Source organism: Caretta caretta, chromosome 7 (genome assembly GCF_965140235.1).
Source record: "Caretta caretta isolate rCarCar2 chromosome 7, rCarCar1.hap1, whole genome shotgun sequence".
Lineage (NCBI taxonomy): Eukaryota > Metazoa > Chordata > Testudines > Cheloniidae > Caretta > Caretta caretta.
Window position 1 is genome coordinate 98,981,737 of NC_134212.1, and position 22,046 is coordinate 99,003,782.

Here is a 22,046-nt window from a genome sequence, read left to right on the forward strand (position 1 = left end):
ATGGCTAGAATGGTACAGTATAAAATGAGCACAAATAAAACAGTGTTCAATGTACCCAGGATCAGGTTTAGTAGCAATTTAATTTTTGATATATCTGGTGGTAGCACTATATTCTGCCTTAGCAGAGGCATGAAGTCCATAGGTATGTTTATACTCCATTTAGACACCACGGCTGGCCCATGCCAGCTGACTGGAAGGGTTACCTAGGGAGGTGGTGGAATCTCCATCCTTAAAGGTTTTTAAGGCCCGGCTTGACAAAGCCCTGGCTGGGATGATTTAGTTGGGGTTGGTCCTGCTTTGAGCATGGGGTTGGACTAGATGACGTCTTGAGGTCTCTTCCAACCCTAATCTTCTATGATTCTATGACGGGCTCGTGGGGCTCAGGCTGCGGGGCTGTTTGTGGTGTAGACGTTCCAGCAGCTGCAGCCCAAGCTCTGGGACCCTGTCACCTTGCGAGGCCTACAGCCCAGGCTCCAGCCTGAGCCTGGTCATCTCCACTGCCATTAAATAGCCCCATTGCCTGAGCCCCGCAAGCCAGCTGGCACAGGCTAGCGACAGGTTTTTAATGGCAGTGTAGACATACCCTAGGAGCCAGCTACCGTGATTCAAATATTCCCCCCTACATTTGCCTTAGAAGGGCTGTGCATTCCAAAGCTCTGTAATACATGAAAATCAATGTGAAGTTATACAGACTGAATTAACCTTATAATATTATTTGACAACCAGTTTGACAATAAGGTTTTAAAGAAAATCTTATTAAGACAAAAGTAAGCTAATCCATCAAAAAATTGCATAATAAAGCTTTCCTCACCTTTGCTTTAATTTCAGAACATAAGTATTTCCTTTCTTGTCTAAACTCCAGCTATTGCAGTTCAGCTCCGAAGGGTCTATGACTCAGCAAAGAGATCAGCTTTTATTTTTCAGATGGAACTTACCAAACTGTCACTACATCAAGGGGAGGATCTCTTTCCATGATCCATTTCTCTGCTGTCCTCTGAGACATCTTCACTAAACCCTCCCAGTCCAGTTACATTATGACAACTGAGAAGAGTTTCTTTCAGAAAAATAAAATATAAGCCTGTTTGGAAAGAATATTGGCTAAGAAATAATATTTTTCTAACATGTATCTGCACTGTATCTAAAGAAAAGGTAGAGTCTTATAACTCCAAGGGAAAACTATAGTCGAAGGAGTTATGCTGCAAATTCAGACAGCTCTGGATTTGTGTTTGTGATACAGTTAAAGCCAAATAAAAATACTGGCCTAAATTCTCTCTTGCACCAAGATACCCTCAAAGCGTGGGGAAGAGGCATGATGTAGTTAGAGAACCAGTTAGCTGACTATGCTGCTGACACTGGCTCATGCTGAAAATTTTCCCTAAGGGGATCTATGCGAGCTGGTGACTGCCAGATCCACACCACACTCCGACCACGCCCTCCCGACCCCATCCCACCAAGGCTGGATGTAGAGTGGCACAGGAGCTGGGTACTCCAGCTGAGAACTTCCCCATGCCAAAGGGATTCTTAGCAGGCCAGATCTAGCTGCTTCCCAGCCCCTTTGTGCTGCCAGGGCAATGCAAAGAGGAAAATCAGATAAAAGAATCTGGCCCTGGAACTTTTAATTATTTTGTAAAATCTTAACTCCTCCTCCTCATTCCACCTTCATGGCGTGTTATAAACATGTCCGTATTTTACATAATTTTATCATCAGCAAAATTAGCTTGTTTCAGCTAAACAAATGTCAGATCGATATTTCCAAGGAGGATCCTTTTGATGGCACCAAACATTTTTATTTAAGGAGGAAAAATACTATGGAAGTTAATGAGGGGAGGAAAACTTTAAGCACATTCTTTTGTTTGCTGTTTCTTGTATTAAACTGCTGTACACCTTGAAGTCACATTATTATTTTTATTTTCATCGGAATCCACGTGAAGAAAAACACTTGAAATTTATTATGAGTCTTGTGGTATTTGGTGTTTTTCTTAATGCCCCAGCTTCTGGAATTGCATAAGAATCTCAGCTTTCACTTCAAACAAATAAGTTTCTAGCCCTTGTGTTTGTGGAGAAGTGTTTGAAAATGTGACCTGAGTGCACCTTAAAGGCTCAGAAACCTGAAGGTAAAGAAAGAGAACCTAAAACATATTATTGTTTTTTTTTAAATCTCTTAATATTTAAGGCATGATATTTTGGATACTGAATCACGAACACCTGGGGTTGGCAATACTGTATTTAGATACTATAGGCCTGATTTTCAGCGGTGTCAAGACTCCACATCTTCAAGTCAGTGGGAACAATTGGTACTCAGGAGCTCTAAAAATCCAACCCTACTATTTTGAGTCCTATTGCTCTTTTTACTCTGCCAATAGTTTACTCAGACATTTCAGAATATAGAGCCAGATCCTCAGCTGGTTAAATTGGAGCTGTGTCAATTTCCACCAACTGAGGATATGCCCCTTAGTATTTTAAAAACATGAAAGAGGCTTAATTATTAATCAAACTTGGTATTTTCCTAGTTGCAGTTGCTTTCAGTTTAAATTAGGATAATTTGCAAGTTTGTATCTGTGTTGTCAACCAACTGAATAGTAAAGCAAAAGTCTGAGCTCCAGTAACCACAGACAAACTACATGGGCTTGATGACCCATGAAATTTCATCTTTCATTTCTTTGTTTATTTTCCTAGTAAAGTGAGAACTTGATTTGAAGAAAGCGTTATGCTGAAATTCACAGTACCATAAAATACAAAGAGCTACATAAAGAACACTCTTGCCTGTTGCCAGAAGAGCAGTCTCTAATCTAGCTTTCCCGTGCCACTCCCCCAACCTCCTTACTACTTCGCAGCACTTTGCTCGCTGTTGTTTTTTAGCTTATTAATAAAGTGAGATTAAATATCAAACTTACACTTGACTCTGAAATGAAGCAGTTTTGTCCCCTTTAACTTTTGATACCATGTAGGTGCTTTGAAGGACAGGAGGAAGTCTAGGCTAATATTTGACTAGCTTATTAAAACCAACAAAAAATCAAGACAGAAATGTAAATCTGTGTCTCAAAATAAATAAATAAATCAAACATTTGAAATCAGGATTCAGACCCTCATCTACAATGAATGATTAAAAATGAAGAAATCTTAGCTTTCCAAAAGCAACCCTGAAATAAACGATGTTCACTCTTTTATGCTGTTTAATATTACAGTCATCACTAACATGATTTTGCAAAGGTCCCAATCCTGCATGAAGCGGAAGTCAATGAAAGCCTATGGAGGTCTGCACTTAGGAGTTGCCCTGAACCTTGCAAGATCAATTGTAGATTTCCAGTTCACTTGTAAACCAGTGAATGAGGAAACATGCCATCATAAAGACTGATCAAAATGTAACAAATCACTATTACTATCTCTAGTGGAGCGGCTGCCCCACTCCTGGAGAACAGGGGGTTAAAAGCAGCCAAGCTAGGCTGATTGGGGAAGAAACCACAGCCGTGGCCAGCTCAATTAGGGCCCAGCTGGCCCCAGTAAGAGGGCTAGGGGCCAGGAGCTGGTGAGAGGAGTCTGACTCTAGCCCTGGAGTGGAAAGGACTGGCTGCTTGGGAGCTCAGGGTACCAGAGTAGAGCAATGCTTGGGAAAGGCAAGAGGAGCTCGGGAGCCCCAGCCTGGCAAATCTCCAGGCTGTGGGCTTTGTTAAAGGCCAAAACAGGTACTGGGGTTGCAGAGGTGCAGCCCGGGCTTAGGCAGAGGCAGCTGGTCTGACCCTCTTGCCAATGATGAGTGGCCTTTACAGACTGCAGTTTGCCCCAGCAAGAGAGGGCAAGATGACGACTGGAAGTAGCCACTGAAGCAAGGTGGGGATAGAGGAGTGGGGACTCAGAGTGGGGGTACTGCTGGGGCAGAACCCCAAGGTAAAGGGGCACCAGGGTCCAGGAAGGAGACACTGGCCTGCAGAAGGCGCTCCGTACGCTGGAAAAGAGCTAATTCCCACATGACCAGCAGGAGGTGCCATGCCTGTGAGTCTTCGCCTCGCTACACTGTCCATAAACTCAGACTATGGAGAAGGTGGCTCAAAGGCCCAGATCCAGAATGTGCCAGAGCTCTACTAGTGACACACAGGCCCTCTCAGAAGTCCAGAGAGGCCCGGGCCACTTCCAGCTTTTGAGGCCCCTAGCCATAAAAAAAATAAAAAATGATGACACATGAAAACAAAACAAGGCACCAAAAAAAAAAAAAATGTGAGACAATTTGAAAAAAAAATTAACAAATGCTGAAAAGACTTAAAACTAAGGAATACTAATTAAGAACACAAAATGAAACAGTCAGACAGGTTATTATCCCTATCACTGAATCAAAACTCAAGCATGCAAGGTATAATATAACAGGCTGAGCTGAAGACAAAGGGATGACATATATATAGTAAATACAGATACAGACAGAGGGATAATGTCCAAAAATTTCAAACGTGTGTCCTCACAAAACTCACTGTACAAGATTGTACTCACAAATGTTCACCTTGAATCTGGGCCTATAGACTACGAAAGCCTATGATGATGACCAAGCTACCAAGCTAGGGCTCAACCAACCAACCAGTCACCTCTTTTAACTACCATATGAAGATAATAATGATGAATTCTCACACATACATAATTCCGTAGTCAACTAGACATAAAACTATAAAGACACTAAAATGTAACAATTCTCTACCTTTCAACATGCACTTGATCCAGCACCAGCCACTAACAAGTGGTTTGTTTATATAATCAGCTGATCTGAGAGGACATGTTCATCATGGTCTAATCTTGTGCCATCAGAACCGATGTATTTTTATTAATATTTATGAACATTTTAAACTCTTTAATATGACAAAATCTGTATCAGTTAACAAAAAAATTATGTCCTTTACCAAATCACATCTCTTATTTGCTTAAATTTGAAGCTCTAAGCTGAGTGTGTGTATCACATTTTCTTCCGATAGGGATGTGCATAAAAACAAGCTGCGAAACTTATCAAATGCCAAAAAATTAATAAGTGTCTACATTTGAGGCCCCCTTTGAGCTTGAGGCCCAGTCCAAATGGCCCTCCTGCCCCCCACTCCCTTTGATTGACAGTAAACATGCTGGCCATGTTGGGGAATTATATATCCTTTTAAATAATTTCCCTCCACAGCTTTAGGATTAACTTTAAAAATACTATCCCTATGATATACTGTAAGGACCTTGTTGTGCCTGTTCTCCTGGCTAGTTGCATCAATACATGTTCCCTCTCTAACTTTTGCTGAGGTGCATCATTGTTATAACTTCCTTACTTGTTGTACATTGGAAGCCATGGCGGTTTTAATACAGTCCCACAGGTTACAAGTCTAGTCTTGTCTTATCTATTTATTTTTATTGTTAAAGCTAAAGCCTGCATGTTTCAAAATGCAAGGAAACCAAGGATGCCTGAATCCTACAGATGCAATGATGAGTCATTATCACACCACGATGGGACAGTACACCCAAACTTCAGCCATCAGAAGTGCGTAATAGATGCCTATATGACTCCTATAACCACACATTACATATTTTAAAAATCATTACAATATTTAAGATCATCAACAGTGACCTGGCAAGAAGATGTCTGCCAGTGTGAGCTTCAAGAAAGGTTCTAAGAAAGGACCTTGTCCCCTGAATGCACAGTAGAAAGCACATGGCGGAGAGCGGAAACAATCCCACAGAACTCCATGGATTTCAAAAGCTGCCTCCTGCTGCCCATCTCCCACTACAGAGACTTAGCATTTTCAAAGTCAGCACTTCTTCTCAATCATCCACATCAGCTATTACTTGTGGAGATGACAACTCAATGCCACCAGGCATTGCAGACAGACCAGGGCAATGACAGGAGGCCTTTGAAAAGAACAGATTAAGTGTAATGCCACAAGGTGGCCAGAGGTCTATCAAACAAAGGCCATTTAACCCTCCCTTTGGGAAGAGACATCAAAAAGGTTTGATCTGGTCAGCTAAACTGAACAGGAGGAAAAAGGATCAGGAGAGAGAAAACTGGATGCTTTTCATAGCACCTGACAAAGACTCTCACTGTCACATCGGAGGAGCTTGTCAGCCAGTAGATTAACATTGCAACAGAGTAATGGAGCACTCCTTTTGCATTGCCAGAAGCAGACATATTCAAATTCTAGGTTAACTGACACACACTACACACCGCCAAGGTCAAATATTTATTAGTCTAGTGCAGAGGTCTTCATTCTGTGAGGCGTGCCCCCCCTCGGGGGGCATGGAGTAACATTTGTGGGGGCGAAGCTGAGGCCCAGACCAGCCACTACAAGGGGTGGGGAGGAAGCACTGCCCAACTCTGCTCCTGGCCCCAGCCCCGGCTGCCCGCCCCACCCTGGGGCTCTGCACCCAGCTGTGGCTATAGGTCTTAACCTGCAGCTGACGGTCCATTCCCACCCCCAGCGTGGCCCCAGCCCCCATATCTCTGTCTGCGTCCCCCACTCTCAGAGCTGTGGTCCAACTCCTGGCTCCATTGGGGTGGGGGAGGTGATAGGGGTAAGGGGAGACACAAGATAAAAAACTTGGGGACCACTGGTTTCATGGTCAACTGAGAGTAAGGAAAACAGAAGTGCCCATAATAGCCTTATTGCATCTACTAATGTCTATCTGTTAGAGGTAACATAACATTGCATCTCACTGTGGCCCAGTGTATACATGTGTAGGCCAGGTTTGGACAGGAAGAGAGAACACCTGCTGACAGCTGGTGTCCAGAGTGTTCCAACACCTGCCTATTTCAAATGTAAATCACTGATTCTACTGCAGAATTTTACAATTACATACAGTTTGGGGGTTTTATGCAAATCCCTGATTTCCTTCTCCCTTACATTGGTAAATCAGAGATACATCTGTTGAAATTAATGGAGTAATTGGTGCTAACGAAAGAAAAACCAGGACCAGTAAGTATGGTTTAAGAACAATTTGAACATGAATGACTTTATAAGAAAACACTGCAGTAGAATATCAGACTATTTCATGCCTTATGAAATGCATTTAGAAACCTTTAATCAAGAAATACAACAATAGATTGAAACACTGAAATATCACTACTGTCCGTAGCAGCACTTTGGACCACTACTGCAGAATACTAAAGTACTTACATTTATATATATAGGGAGTACCTATGCTACATAGGGCAGGATGCTTCCTTTATACTTCATATCAGCGATTGTGCCTATTTTTAAAATTATACCCAGTTGTTCTCTGCTTAGTCAACTATATACATATTGGGGGAAGGAGGGATTTAAAAATATTTGAAGTGGTATGAATCAAGCACTCAGATTGTCCCAATAACTGACTTAATCACAGGCTTCTGAAAACACCAATGTTTGTAGATTATCCTCAGTTTAGAATGCCCATTCCATCCCTCTCCACTTCACACTCCAGAGCTAAGAATGTCAACAGTCCCACATTCTTCTCAACTACAATAAAACAAAGCAGTATTATGTTCTTTGCTAATTCATTTATTTAAAGACAAAACCCAGACAATACTATTTGCAAGGGATGAATTAGCTGTATTCAGACTGTTTGGACTGACCTGGTACTTGTTGCTGCCTGGATTTAAAGATGAAAACACATTGTTCAGTATGACTAGAGTATTTGCAAGCTATTTACTTTTAAAATAGAAGTTCATCCAAAAGGGCTTGGAACCAAAAATTTTTAAACAAATCTACAGAGAACTTGCAGTGGCTTAAAAAATAAAATTGCTGAATATTTAAAGCTTTCTTCACCTAAATGGCTGCAGTTGCTAGGCAACTAATGGACCACATATACGGAAGTGTCCTTTGCTGTGATGTGTTGTGCTTTATTCTAGAAAATCCTGGTATATGTTTTATAGCAAGCCATGACTGTATATTAGCCTGATTTTTACTACTGTATTGTTAAAGATTTATTTTTTGTTGCATTAATAAGTAATTTTTTTGTTAGAAGAATAAGTTCCACATACACTAGAACCTCAGAGGACTGTGGGGAGAATTAGAGGAAGGCATCCAAAACGCACAAACATTGCTTTATAGTTCACTGAGTAAGCATGAATGGGGAATCCTTCCATGGTGGCAAGCAGTTCAAAAACTCAGTGTGTCATGGTATAGGCTTGGTATAGGCCTGTGTGAAAAAATGATCCCTAGGGGCTGTAGGCAACTATGTAACATGATTCCATGAGGTGCTGAGGGCTCTCAGTTCTCACTAGATGCAACAGGAATTGAGGAAGATCAGTATCTGAAGGCTGGTCTACACTGGGAACTTACATTGGCATAGCTACATCTCTCAGGTGTGTGAAAAATCCACACCCCTGAGAGATGCAGCTGTGCTGACCTAAACCCTGGCGTAGGCAGCACTAGGCTAACGGAAAAATTCTTCTGTTGACCTAGCTACCACCTCTAGGGGAGGTGGAATAACTGTAGTGATGGGAAAACCCCTCTCACTGCTGTAGCGAATGATTATACTGAAGTGCTCCAGTTGTGCCGCTGTAACATTTTAAGTGTAGACATACACAGAACTGATGCCTTAGAGAGTATCAGAGACAGGGAGAGAACGCTAAGTAAAAATCATTAACAACCACACTTTGCATTTAGATAGTAACTTTCATCTGATGATTACAAATCAGTTTACAAGCAATTAATGAAACCACAACAACCCCTTCAAGTATCTACAGTAGTAGTTATTTCTGTTATACACTTTAATAACCCAAAGTATAACGAGTTAAGTAACTGGCCTAAGGCACATGGGAAGCTAGTGGCATGGCCAGGAGTAACCACCAATCACATGTTCTAACTCAGCAGATATGGTACATTGAAACAGGAGTGACAGCTCTCTCAGTGCCAGTCAAGCAAGAGGATGAGAGCTGCTTTTATGTTTATGGAGAGGAGTGGGAGGTCTTCCTATGCCATTAGCAACAGAAGGAAAGCTGTTGTTTCCTCTACTGCCTTTATTTTAACCCTTCTTCTAAACACTAAGCAAGTTGGGCTGAATGAAATTTTTCCACTAAAACTTTTTGCCACTGAAAAATACAGATTTAGGTCAACTGAAACATTTCTGAATTTGTGTTAATTTTAGTGAAATTTTCCAGTTAAAAACAACTGGAAATACTGAAACAAACCATGTCCACATTAACAAACGTCTCATCCTCATTTTACACGTTGGAGGACAAGGTGGAGCTTTTAGCCCAGTGGTTAGGGAATCCTCCGCTCTGGAGCAGAGACTGGAACCCAGGTCTCCCCCCTCCCATGAGCATACCTCACTTCCAACTATAGGCTATTCTGGGGCAGAGGGGGTCATCTCTCCCAGTCTTCCCTGTTGAAGCTGATCTACTTTGTATAACTAATTAAACAGTTATTGGAGCAGAGACAGGAATGCAGGTCCCTGAGTGCCCAAACCCTTAGGCTATAGAGTCATTCTCAATCTCTGTCTCTAGCCCAATGATCAGTTAATTATTCACACAGAGTGGAACAGCTTCAATAGGAGAGACTGAGAGAGACCCACCCCATAGCCCAGTGATTAGAGCACTCTCGTGAGAGGGGAGAGACCTGAGTTCCAATCCGCTAATCATTGGGCTATGGGGTGGGAGGAGGTATTGTTTCATGGTCTCTGTGTATATAATGTCTTCTGCAGTTTCCACAGTATGCATCCGATGAAGTGAGCTGTAGCTCACGAAAGCTCATGCTCAAAAAAATTGGTTAGTCTCTAAGGTGCCACAAGTACTCCTTTTCTTTTTGCGAATACAGACTAACACGGCTGTTCCTCTGAAACCTGCTCCAGGACAGGGATTCAAACCTGTATCTCCTGTATGCCAAGGACAGCTATCAAAAGGAGTGCTGTTAAAGAACACCTATATGGCCTCAAGGAATGCCATGTCCATTGATTATAATGAGACATGTCAGTCAATTGATCATAGTGAATTTGTCCATACTAAAAGGCATAGACCTAGGTGGATCTGAAGTGGTGACACTCAAAGGGAGGATTAAATGACTACAAACTAAATTGGAGAGAACTGAAGACATCCTTAAATGCTGACAAATCGCAGGCTACACTTGTGGGTCACATTCCCAGAGACAGTGATACAACAACAACAACAAACACTAAAATACAATGAAAAGATGAGGCTTTATGCCAGTGGGTTTGGCTGTGGGCAATAGCGGTACATTTCAGAATTTCCAGGCCAGTTTCCATTAGCGGTTGGGCGATTGGATTTCTGTATAGTGCTCGTATGTGTTAATGCATTAACGTCAAGAGATTTTCCTCTGAATTCTGTTTTAAAGATGCCGCTGTTTTAGCAAATCATTTTGTTTGTTACTTCCATCTTTCAGTCATGATTTGGAAAGAAAGAAGCACATTTCTGACATTTTTGTCTCAAAATGACAAATGCAGCCTTTTAGTGGCCTGTTTTTAAGGGATAACAGTGTTGGTCTAGTTTGTTTACTAGTTTCAGAGTAACAGCCATGTTAGTCTGTATTTGCAAAAAGAAAAGGAGACTAACCAATTTATTTGAGCATAAGCTTTCATGAGCTACAGCTCACTTCATCGGATGCATATTGTGGAAAGTGTAGAAGATCTTTTTATACACACAAAGCATGAAAAAATACCTCCCCTCACCCCACTCTCCTGCTGGTAATAGCTTATCTAAAGTGATCACTCTCCTTACAATGTGTATGATAATCAAGTTGGGACATTTCCAGCACAAATCCAGGTTTTCTCTCCCCCCCCCTTGTGCTTTGTGTGTATAAAAAGATCTTCTACACTTTCCACAGTATGCATCCAATGAAGTGAGCTGTAGCTCACGAAAGCTTATGCTCAAATAAATTGGTTAGTCTCTAAGGTGCCACAAGTATTCCTTTTCTTTTTGTTTACTAGTGAACTTAATTTTCTTTTGTGGCATGTTTTCAATGTCACTAAGTTAGTGGGCATCTTTTCCCTCTCGTTAGGGAGGGTTTTCAAAAATGCTCATCTTTGGTCTAAATCTGCTCCTGTTGTAGTCTGCTGAGCAATTTTGAAAATCCCACATTTAATGGCAAATGGGAGAAATTATTATTGGAACTGTAGTAAATGAGATGTAATAATCTCTCTCTTCTTTCAAGTGAGTTTAGCGCATCTGAAAAATACTCAGTTGGCATCACTGCTTATCTACAAAAGAGATTATAGTGTGGACTGACGTAGGGGGCCCCCCATTTATGAAAAAAGATTATAATTTGCTCTCAATATCCATTGACCATGATGAGAGGCTGCCAGTTGATGTCTACTGCTGTGGTTGGTTTTCTGAAATAGGAACTGAAATATCACCAGCTCATGCTAGTTAGTCTTCAAGACTCATCTTGGAAAAGCCTCCAGCTCTGGAGATCTGAATCAGATCTATGTAGATTTTTTAATAGACGCACATGCACACAAAAATACATATATATTCTTGTGCCCTACATTTATTACAGAGCAAAAGTCCAGTTTCAAGCCAACATTCTCTAAAATAAGATATATTACCATTTTTCTGCTATATCTTGATTTTTTACGGTATGTTATTTTGATTTTTTTCATAGAAAGGAGGGAAAAATAATCTGATACAAGTACTCTGCCACCGAAGTGTTGTAAATCTTTCATTCAAATGTTTCGATGTAAAGCAAGAGAAATCAAGTCAACATAGATATGAATATATTTTGAAGATTTTAGGGTCTGAAAAATACTCTCTTTTTTTATATACTCTCTCTGTCCCAATCCCAAATTCCATCTCACCCTTCTGACATGATTTTATTGATTGTAAGACAGCTCTGAAGAAAGTAGTTTCACACACACCAGCAAAGTTTCTTTTCTGTTTAGATATTTTCTCCTTTTCACAAAGTCTCAAAAATAGAGGAGGAGAGAGGAGCACATGTATTCATCTGGGTTCCAGCTCCTTGCCCTCTTGATGATGATAATAAAATAATGATAATGATAATACCTATACAGCACTTGTCATCAGTAGATCTCAAAGACCTTCACAAGCTTTAATGTATTTATCCTTATAACTATGTATTTTGCCTAATAAAGAGGGCAAGCAGCCTGAATCTGAATATATAATAATCTTGCCCACACCTACATCCTCACTCTCTTTTGGCCCCTGCTCCTTTCTGCTCTACTTCTCTCCCTTTACTCTCAGCTTCAAACACCTTTTCCCTGCCATCCTTCTGCTGAGAAAAACCTACTGTGTGTTCAAGCACTCTCCTCCTTTTAATTCCTCTTTAAAATCTACTTATTTCATGAAGACTTCCAATGATGATTTCATTTGCCATTTTTCTGGATTGCTTTCCCATCTGCTGTGTTTTCGTCTCTCAATCAGGATTGAGAACATCCTCGGGCTAAAACCATTGGCCAGATCTTAAGCACACTCAGATCTTTTTGTGAAAAATCTACAAGACAGACCAAGCAACCCATTTTTGGAAGAATCCTTTCTGCAGGTTCTCTGGTGTGATTATGTCAGACCCCTGCCTAAGAAGAGGTCAGCAGGTTTCAGCCTGTTGGGTTAATTGACAGCATAATGAGGAACACCTGGCAGCAAACCCAACTATCCCCTGCTGAACTTGAATGTATCACAGGTTTGGTTAAGGATAATGAGACTGCCATTCAATGACATTTTGAGGCAGCTAGGGTCTCCCCCGATCCCTGATGGGCTGGCGGATACCCTGTCAAACAGACTTTTGGGGATACATCTTCAGCAGGCCTCTGTCTTGTGAACACAAACACACTGCTTGTATTCATTTACACATACAAATGGGCATCTGCATGCATAGTTCGTGTAATCAGATAACTAATTGCTCTGTATGCATGTGCAAATGTAGGTTCCACACATGCACATTTAGTACACTTGCAAAATACAGAGCTAAGCAGAGCTATTTCAGAATCTTCTGTAGAATTGGAACTACGCAGCTTAGAATCTTCAACTGTGCAGTCTCACAAGTGGCAATGAGAAAGTTCCATACTGATTTTCTGGAACTTTTAAGTCAGCTCATCTTTCTTTATATTCAGCATACACTTATTTGAGCTGGCAACCAATATCAAGGAACAAAAGCACTTAAAGTACACTTGATGGTAGGAAAAAAAAGCAAATAAATAAAAAGGACTAACCCACTGAACAAGGTGCCAAACCCCCAAAATATGTGCTTCCTGTATGTAGATGAGCAGGATAATGCCAGAGGAGAGAAAAGAGTGGAACAATATTTCTATCTTCTAGGGCCTCATGTAAAATACTGAGGACTCAAAAGACAATAATAATGAAACCCTACTGTAATTAATCTGTCTTCAAACAACATAAATAATAAATCACCTCCACCACTGTAGAGCCAAGGATAGAACCCTGGTTCTTCAAATCCAGAAAGCTCAGGCCTCTACGCCTTGAGCTAAAGGACATTTTCTACAGTGCCTAGTAATAGCTTCCCTTGTCCTAGTATTAGATCACTTATTCTCAGGTTGGCCCTTCTTACTTGTTGGTGGCAAGAGTGAATTTAGGACCAAATTCATATCTGGAGTCAGTATAATCAAGTTATTGTCAATCAATCATCCCAATTCTTCACACAGTTGTCAGAGGTTACTAGTTTGCAAAAAAAATGACTCTGTTGAAGCACGCGGTATGTGGATATCAACTGCTGATGAGGGATGATTTAAACTGAAAAACAAACAAACAAGCTCATTTCCAACTCAAGTGACACTTGAGACCTAGCTTCTAAGATAGGGCTTAATTTGTGCCAGGATTTGCCAGGGCTGAGCCCCGGCACCTCTAGGCTGGGAGGTTCATAGCCCTGGCACCTCTGGGCTTGCCACATCAGTTATGAAAGTAAAAAATTGCTTGAGCCTCAGTACCTCTTTCATTACAAATTAAGCACTGCTCTAAGATAAGAGAGTAGTGCTTTGCCCAGTGAGATTAGACCCCTTAAATATGCTTTCAAATTTCTCGTAAATGTTCTTTGCTAAATTAGAAAATGTAAGAAAACATCCAAATATCCTATTTAATTTGAGCAACTTTGTCTAGTTCTATGAAAGAGAAGACATTTAATAATCAATGAAAAAACAAACAAATGGACTAGTAAAATGCTCAGCTTTAAGAGAATCAACTTATGTGGGTTTCTATATAAAAATATTTCGGCTTTTCATTCAATTATAGAGTTTAAGGCAAAAAGGAACCACCAGATCATCTAGTTTGAGACTTGTGTATATCATAGGCCACCAACACCAGCCAGCATCACACACTGAACAGAACTGAAATTAGCTTTTAATATTGATATTTTATTTTTATGGCAGTATTTGACAAGAGGATTGCTTTAATTTATTGCTGTGACATACTGGAAAATGTCATTTAAAAATATCTTTACTCCTGTTAATATTGCATAGAAAATAATATCCCATGCTGACCAGTAATTTATGAGTTCATTATTTAGAATGTGATCTATCCAGAGTGACAAGTTACAACCTTTAAGCCACAGTCCCCTTGCCTTAAGTATGGTTATATTGTTCATCCCTATATCGTTTTCTCCCTTTCAAATCTCACATCCATTTGTTGTTTTGTTCTTTAAGGAATGTGTGTCCCGTTACTAGAGAAGAATACAGCCTCAAGATATTTTTGAATGGTTCCACAGATATACAACTAAATAGCTTTTAAAAGTGGAGGGGCAGCATGGTCTGGGGATGGAGTGTGGACAGGGAGCCAGGAGAGCTAGATCCTAATCTCAGTTGGGCAAGTCACTTCTTCTCTCCGTGCATCTGCTTTCCCTTCCACCCTAGCTGTTACCTATTTAGATGGCAGATCTTCAGGGCAGGGACTCTCTCTCACTGTTTGTGCAGTGCCTTGCACAACGAGGGTCCTAAACACAGTTAGGGCCTTTAAATGCTATAGTAGTCATAAAAAGAAAAAAGAGGCATTTTCATCCTGATGCAAAGCATAAGTACACCCATTGCATGAGCAGATAACGTTTCCTCTAATCTGGGCTGAAGGGAAGGCTTTATCTCCCCTTGGGATTCACATCCAGACTCCTCTCCTGACGTCAGGTGCCTAAGCCATTTCTTGCAAGAAAGGCAGCAGAGAACACCTAACTCCCCACAAAACAGCAGACTCCCGTAATCTTTACCCAGTGGTTAAGATACTCTATACCTAACCACCGGAATATAGAGTCATTTTCATTCTCTCTGGCCCAACACATATTTAATTATTTATACACAGTGGAACAGCTTAAACAGCAGAGACTGAGAAAGACCCACACCAGGATATCCATAGCCCAGTGGTCAGGGCACTCATCTGCAGGATCAGGTGGCAGCGGGGGGAACCTCAGGCCAAGTCCCTTCTCCATGTCAGGCAGAAGGGTGGGGGGGATTGAACCTGAGTTTCCCACATACCTAGTGGGTGCTATAAACACTTGGCTAAAGATTATAAGGGTGGATGCCTCCGGCTCCCATTTTGTGAGGAGTTCAGTGTGCGGTGAGTAAACCTAGTGTGAGAATTCTGCTGGGGTTTCAGCATGAGACTAGTGAGAGAGTCGGGACTGAAGTGGTCTGATCTACTTACCACGGTGTCTTTACTGCAGAAAGTTGACAGCTGACGCTCTCCCATTGACTCCACTTGCGCCTCTTGTTCTGGTGGAGTACCAGAGTTGACGTGAGAGTGCTCAGCGGTCCATTTATCGCATCTATAGTAGACGCGATAAATCGACCCCGGCAGGATTGATTGCTGCCCATTGATCCAGTGGGTAGTGTAGTCAAGAACTCAGTGGCCCCTAAATGTTTGACTTCAGTGCCTGAAGGCTTGTCTACACTACCCACTGGATTGGCCGGCAGTGATCGATCCAGCGGGGGGGGTCAATTTATCAGACATGATAAATTGACCGCTGAGCACTCTCCCGTCGACTCTCGTACTCCACCAGAATGAGAAGCGCAAGCGGAGTCAACGGGAGAGCATCAGCTGTCGACTTACCGCAGCGAAGACACAGTGATAAGTAGATCTAAGTACCTCGACTTCAGCTACACTATTGATGTAGCTGAAGTTGCATATCTTAGACCAACCTCATGCGGTAGTGTAGACAAGCCTTAAGTCCTCTTACAGATGTGGGCCTTTGTACAGTTGTAATGCTAGCTACATCTGTAGAGTATGTGATACATACCAAAAAAGGACATTAAAAATATCATTTAGGTTGCAAAATCAAATACTTGAAAGTTGGGAAATACCAGATTTACAGTTCCTCATGCAACCTAGATTCTGCCCCCTTGTGCAATTATCCTGGGGCCCAGGTGAGTGCAGCTGTCCTCCCCCTGCCCTCTACTACTACAAATGGTCTGGAAGCTCACTGGAGTTCTCAGTACTGTGCCTACTGGTGGTGGTGCTTTGGAAATGGCATAAGCAAAATTTTCCTGAGGAACACAAGCAAGAGAAAGAAAATAGCAAATTTTAATAGCTTATATCTCAGCAAAAATTAAATGAAATTTCATGGACCTAAGAAAAAACACTTCCCTAGCCCTAACTCTATGTGGATGGAATCAACAGGGCTCTGCATGGGCACAGGGATCTGTCTGTGTTGCACACCTTGCAGAATCAGGGCTTGGATTGTACAAGCTTTGGGAGAGGGAATATCTTTATCTTTGCATCTTTTACCATCTTGATTACCCTTCCAAACACTAAGATTACAAACACTAATATAGGTAATAATAATAAATATGAAACATTATTTTCCTAAATGTAAAAGTTTCTTTTTAAGGCACTATCCAAGTGAAAGGAAAAAAGTAATATATTTTCAGACTCTTTAGTATTATTCATCAGGAACTAATAAGACCATGGGGATAAAATAAATTTAATGTTAAATTAGAGGGAGATTTCTAAAAGTGACAGAGGGATTTAGGAATACAAGTCCCATTTAAAGTCAGTGAGTCTTGTGCTCATAAATGCCTTAGGCATTTTCTGGAAAAAAAAAATCTCACCTTTAGGGTTCAATCGTGCTCCCTTTGAAGTTAATAGAAGTTTTGCCTTTGGCTCAAATGGGAGTAGGTAGGATTAGGCCATTCAAGCTTAATTATTAAAAGAAAATTAAGCACCATTAATGTGGAATCTCATTCAGATTTACATCCTAGTAATGTATAGTAATACCATTTTGAGTTCATTAGTGCTGCTCTTTATTTCTGGCATGTGCCAAGGGACACATCCATTATGCAACCAAGGGACAGGCAAGGCAAAAGAGAGCAGCATCAGCAAAAACAAGAGAAGTTTTTGTGCATCCAAAGTACCGGTTCCATCAGCTAATTACATTTATCCAGATTTGCACAAAGGGTTGAAATAGAAGTCAGGGCTACCATGGACAGATGACAGGTCTAAATATCACTGAATAGTATATCAGGTTTGCATAGCTAATAGTCTTCTGTTCAATTAATATTAGATTACAGTAATTCCACAGCAACCTTAGCAATACATGAAACACATTCAAGCCATGGCTTATGATCAAATAATTCTCATGAAACAACAGATGTAACTTGGTTACTAGCTTTATGCGGATGACCCAGATTTGAATTAAATCTCAGGACACTCACATCTTAGCCTGGGAAAGTCCAGGAGAATCACAGCGGCCACTGTTCTGGAGCACCTCTAAGTAGCCCCAAGTTTACAGGCTGTAAAGTAACCAGCAATCTCATCAGTAAAGCAATTCAGCCTTTATAGTTGGCATTACAATATGAGGATTTGGGGTGGGATCTAGAAAAGGAGAAAATGGGAATCCAGAAAAAAAAAAAACCAAGTGATAATATCCATACATTTCCCAATTTAAGCTAACCTATTATCTTGAGCCAGTTCCTATGAAAGATAATTCCCCTTTTTTGCATATTCCCTTGGTCAAAGTCCCTTGATTTTGGGGTTGGTTGAACAATGTGGAAATTACAATATAAAAGAACATCCATTTGTGTTGTTTTGAAGTATGCCAACGTACCTTCCCAAAAAAACCCATAAGCACTTATTTTAAGAAATACAATTTGCCCCCAAACTATTTTTCTCATGTTTTAATTAACCCTTTCATTTCAGTTATTAATTCTTTTTGTATAGAATACAAAAGTGAGAGTTGCATTTGGAGACTAAAGAGTATTGCTGGAATAATTGAATTGCTGGATAATTGCTGGACTCTACTGAACCTGTTGCCTTTCTTCAGTGTCATCAGTTAATAAGGAACCCTTTATGAAATGGTCCTGGACAAATTAAGAGTGCAAGATAATGTGTCATAGATTTTTGTGACCACCTATAGAACATAATAGAAAATTATGACCCTACTCTAGAATTGGATAGGATGGTTCAAAAGGAAGGATGCCATTCCCTATTAAAGAGTAATTTCTATAGAACCTTATCTAATTTCTTTTTATGTTTGGTTGGTCTCTATCTACTCCAATAGGACTTTACCATAGGAGACAACACAGGAAAATAAGATCTGCCATTCCAGAATAGACCATTGATTTATCAGGTCCAGTATCCTGCCTCCAGTGATGGCCAATACTTGAAGCTTCAGAAGAAGGTGAACTCCCCTTTCCTTTCAACCCTCACCACATATTATGTTCCTAGCCAGTTCTACAGAGACGGAGATGGGGATCAAAGGCAAGACTGATTCCCTAGTGTCCTTTACAGCGACTAGCTTATATCTGGCTTACTCTTATCACAAGATGCGTGACTACAAATGTTACTATTGGTCATAAAGTTATCCAGTCCTGTTAAAATCCAACCATGTTATGACTATTTGACAGATTGATTTTGGCTACTTTATTGAATCAAGATGTGTTTAGATCCCAGATTCAAGTCAATTCGCTTACGCAAGATTTTCTGAGCATTTTTTCTTTTCACCTTCCATGAAAGGAAATCTTGAACCAGGGGGGTTAATTACTTATATAGTAAAATAAGATTCACACCTACAAACTTTTGAGATGTTTGTCACCTTCCTTCAAAAGGATAAACACAGATGTTTTGAAGGAAGGTGTTAAAATGAAGGAATCATTATTCAAAAGCATTCTGTTATTGAGACAAGCATTCATCTGTAAGTACTAATTTGTCAATTAGTTTTGAATCTGAACCCACTGCAATACAAGGCAATGTTTAAAAATTATGTTTTGACAAGAGTAAAGCCAAATTATGCTCTTGCTCACATAAATGGATAATACATATAGAAACTTTTTAGAAAGTTTTACAGTGCAGGGGATGTTAGCAACTATCACTTTCTAAATATTTAATAAGAAACAGAGTCAGATCTTGATTTAGGAAACATGTTTAAGTCTGTTTCCTATTCAGAACAGTTAGTGGGACTTAAGCATGGGCTTAAAATTAGCTCATGCTAAAGAGCTGTTCTGAATAGGGATGCTTTCCTGAATCAGGGTCTTAGTTAGAAATGCAGGTTTCTCCTGTTCCAAGAATGTGCCTGTCCCTATTTTGGTAGAATTGCTAACCTATTTTTTAATTCAAGAATTAAATTCAGAATTAATTCTTGTATCATCTTGCAATTGATATTTTACTCCAGAGAACAGTCATCCATTTCCAATTCAGAAGGCTAATAGAGCTAATATGAAATAAGCAGAACTTAAACTTTGAGAATAAAGTACTAAAACAGCTCCCATCTCAAATTCTCCTGTACTATGTACTCCAAACACCTGTAATACACTCACAGTCCCACTCTGAAAAACAAAGCACAGCATTTATGACAACATATTACCCATTATATGTAAACCAAGAGAACTGAGTCCAAACTGCTGGTAGCAATAAGCAGCTATATCTTTCAAGTGAATGACCGGTGCACAGGAATAATACCATAAATGTTGACTCTGTTGTACAATGCATGGATTCTCTGAAAGTATCCTGATGTGAGAAATAACAGACAAAAAACAATCTGATTCAGATCTAATGTTTTTGCTGTATAGATTCTGTCTGCATTTTAAACAATGTCCAGGCAGAGGTAGACACATTTATTGAAAGGAAAAGAAGCTTAATGGGAATAAACAACATTTATAGCCAAAAAGGAGGAAACATTTGGATAAAGGCAGCTTCCCTTTCATCTAACAGGTTAAACATCACAGAATAGGAAATGGTTCTCATTACATGCAGTATATGCACCTGTCAGAGTTTAGAAAATAGGAAATGTCAAAATCATTAATTTAGTGAACATAAGAAGTACCCTGAGACAATAATCCATAAGTTGCAAGGCCCTAAAAATAATGCAACATCTACATGCACAAATGCAGAAAGGATCTGTATTTACAAACATAGTTTCTGGCATTTCAGTTCAACCACATTTGATTCAGACTCTATGAAGACTCTATGAATTAATAGCTACAGCAAGAAGGGGAAGCTACTTATCTAATAAAATATAATGGTATTAGGAAGGCCTACATGCTTCCTAAATGAAAGCTGCCCGGAATCGTAGCTGCATTTCTTAATCATTCCAAAGATGTTTGATATTAGAAAAATTATGCCAAAAAGAGCATGCAAAACAGGATGTTTGAAAATGGATTAGACAAAACATATAAATAAATCATTCTTATGTAACTGTACATATGAAGCCGTATATTTATTACGTACATATACATATATATTGACAAACATGTATAGAAACTAACCTTACAGGCACGCTCCATCATGATACACACTGCTTGTCTGCTTTACCTGAGGATAGTACCATTCCTTGTATGCAGTGCACTTCATTCTAAAAACTGTGGGCTGTTCCTAGCAGACAGATTTTAAAGGATTTTTTAACGATTCACATTGCAAAAGACTTTTTTTAAAAAATCCATCCCTGCTGCATGAGATTACATTTTCCATTTCTATCCTCTGAATAGTGGGACCAGATGAGGAATGATTCATCAATAAGTCCATGGAAGCATTTAGAAGAAGGGTGGGGGAAAGGAATCAACCATACAGTAAAATCTGCTCACCATGTTCACACCCCCAAAGTGAAGAATCAGACCAACCTAACTGAGGAGAAGCTAAAGATGAATTTCACAGGAAGGCTGCAGTTGCCGGGTGATACACTGTAAGCCCTGCTCCCTCCTGGGAGAATGAGCTCATTGCGAACATCCAACAGCCGCCCCTCAGCCATTGCAGTCTCACTGCAGCTACCAGCTGAGTGCAGGAACGTCATCACAGGAGATCACTTATAAAACTGAAAACCTTCCTTTTTAGAAATCTAAGTCAAACACACAAATGGGGATGTAATATTAGAGCACCCCACAACTAGCACAACCAAAAGTCCCTAGAAAATAGGAGGCAATCATAAAGGCTCGCCTGTTTTGCTGTTGTTTTTATTAAGCCTACAGTTTGCATTCTGTACAGTGTGAATCTGGATTTAACTCTTCCTCTTGCAAGGGTTATGTTTTTGAACAGGATACATAAGATTTAAAGGATAGCCACAATTAACTAGAACTGGTAGCTTTTGCACTTGATCATAGCAAAGCGGACATTTCAAGTGCATCAAGTTAAACAGAAATCCTCACACACTCCAGTGCAGGGCCAGGTATTAGCAACTTATTTTTGATAAGAATGTCATTATTGAGTATTTCTTCATTCTGCAATTATGTGAAAATGGCAAAAAGGCAGCTGCTTTCCTGAGCTTCTGTAATGTATTATTTGAGAATGAAAGCACTGCAGACAGTAAAAGATTGTCATTAACCCCTTATTTACTGCCTCTTGCCATCTGAGCATATTCAGCAATCACACTCACAATACTAGCATTCCCACCATTATTTCTATGGTAACAAACAAAGACAAGTGGGCCAATGAGTGCCATGAATTGTACTTTGGGTGCCTTTTAGGTTTCAGTCTCTCTTAGGAAAGGTGGATTTGGTCACAAGACATTTTGATCCACACCAGAACTTTGCAAGATCTAAGATACACTTTTTCTTTCTGACAATTGTTCAATCCCTGGTCATAAATTGATTTAAAATGTTACAGGGTTTTTTAGATTTAACATTCCAAGTAAAAACCCTTACTTAAGCAAAGATTCCATCTAACATATAGGTGGGGCTTACTGGACTGAATACACGATTGGGAGCCAGGAAATGCCTGATCTGACACTGACAAT

At 40.2% G+C, this 22,046-nt stretch overlaps 1 protein-coding gene across 19 annotated transcripts in view; it reads right to left on the reverse strand.

The window, feature by feature from the left end:
* JAKMIP3 (Janus kinase and microtubule interacting protein 3) overlaps window positions 1-21,086 on the reverse strand; it is a 178,615-nt gene extending 157,529 nt beyond the window's left edge. For 16 of the 19 annotated variants that reach the window (XM_048857711.2, XM_048857706.2, XM_048857707.2 and 13 more), the window contains exon 1: window positions 20,587-20,895. The gene's annotated coding sequence lies outside the window, so the exon portion shown is untranslated. The other 3 variants (XM_048857693.2, XM_048857691.2, XM_048857692.1) reach the window with 3 other exon arrangements.
* Window positions 21,087-22,046: the final 960 nt, after the last annotated feature.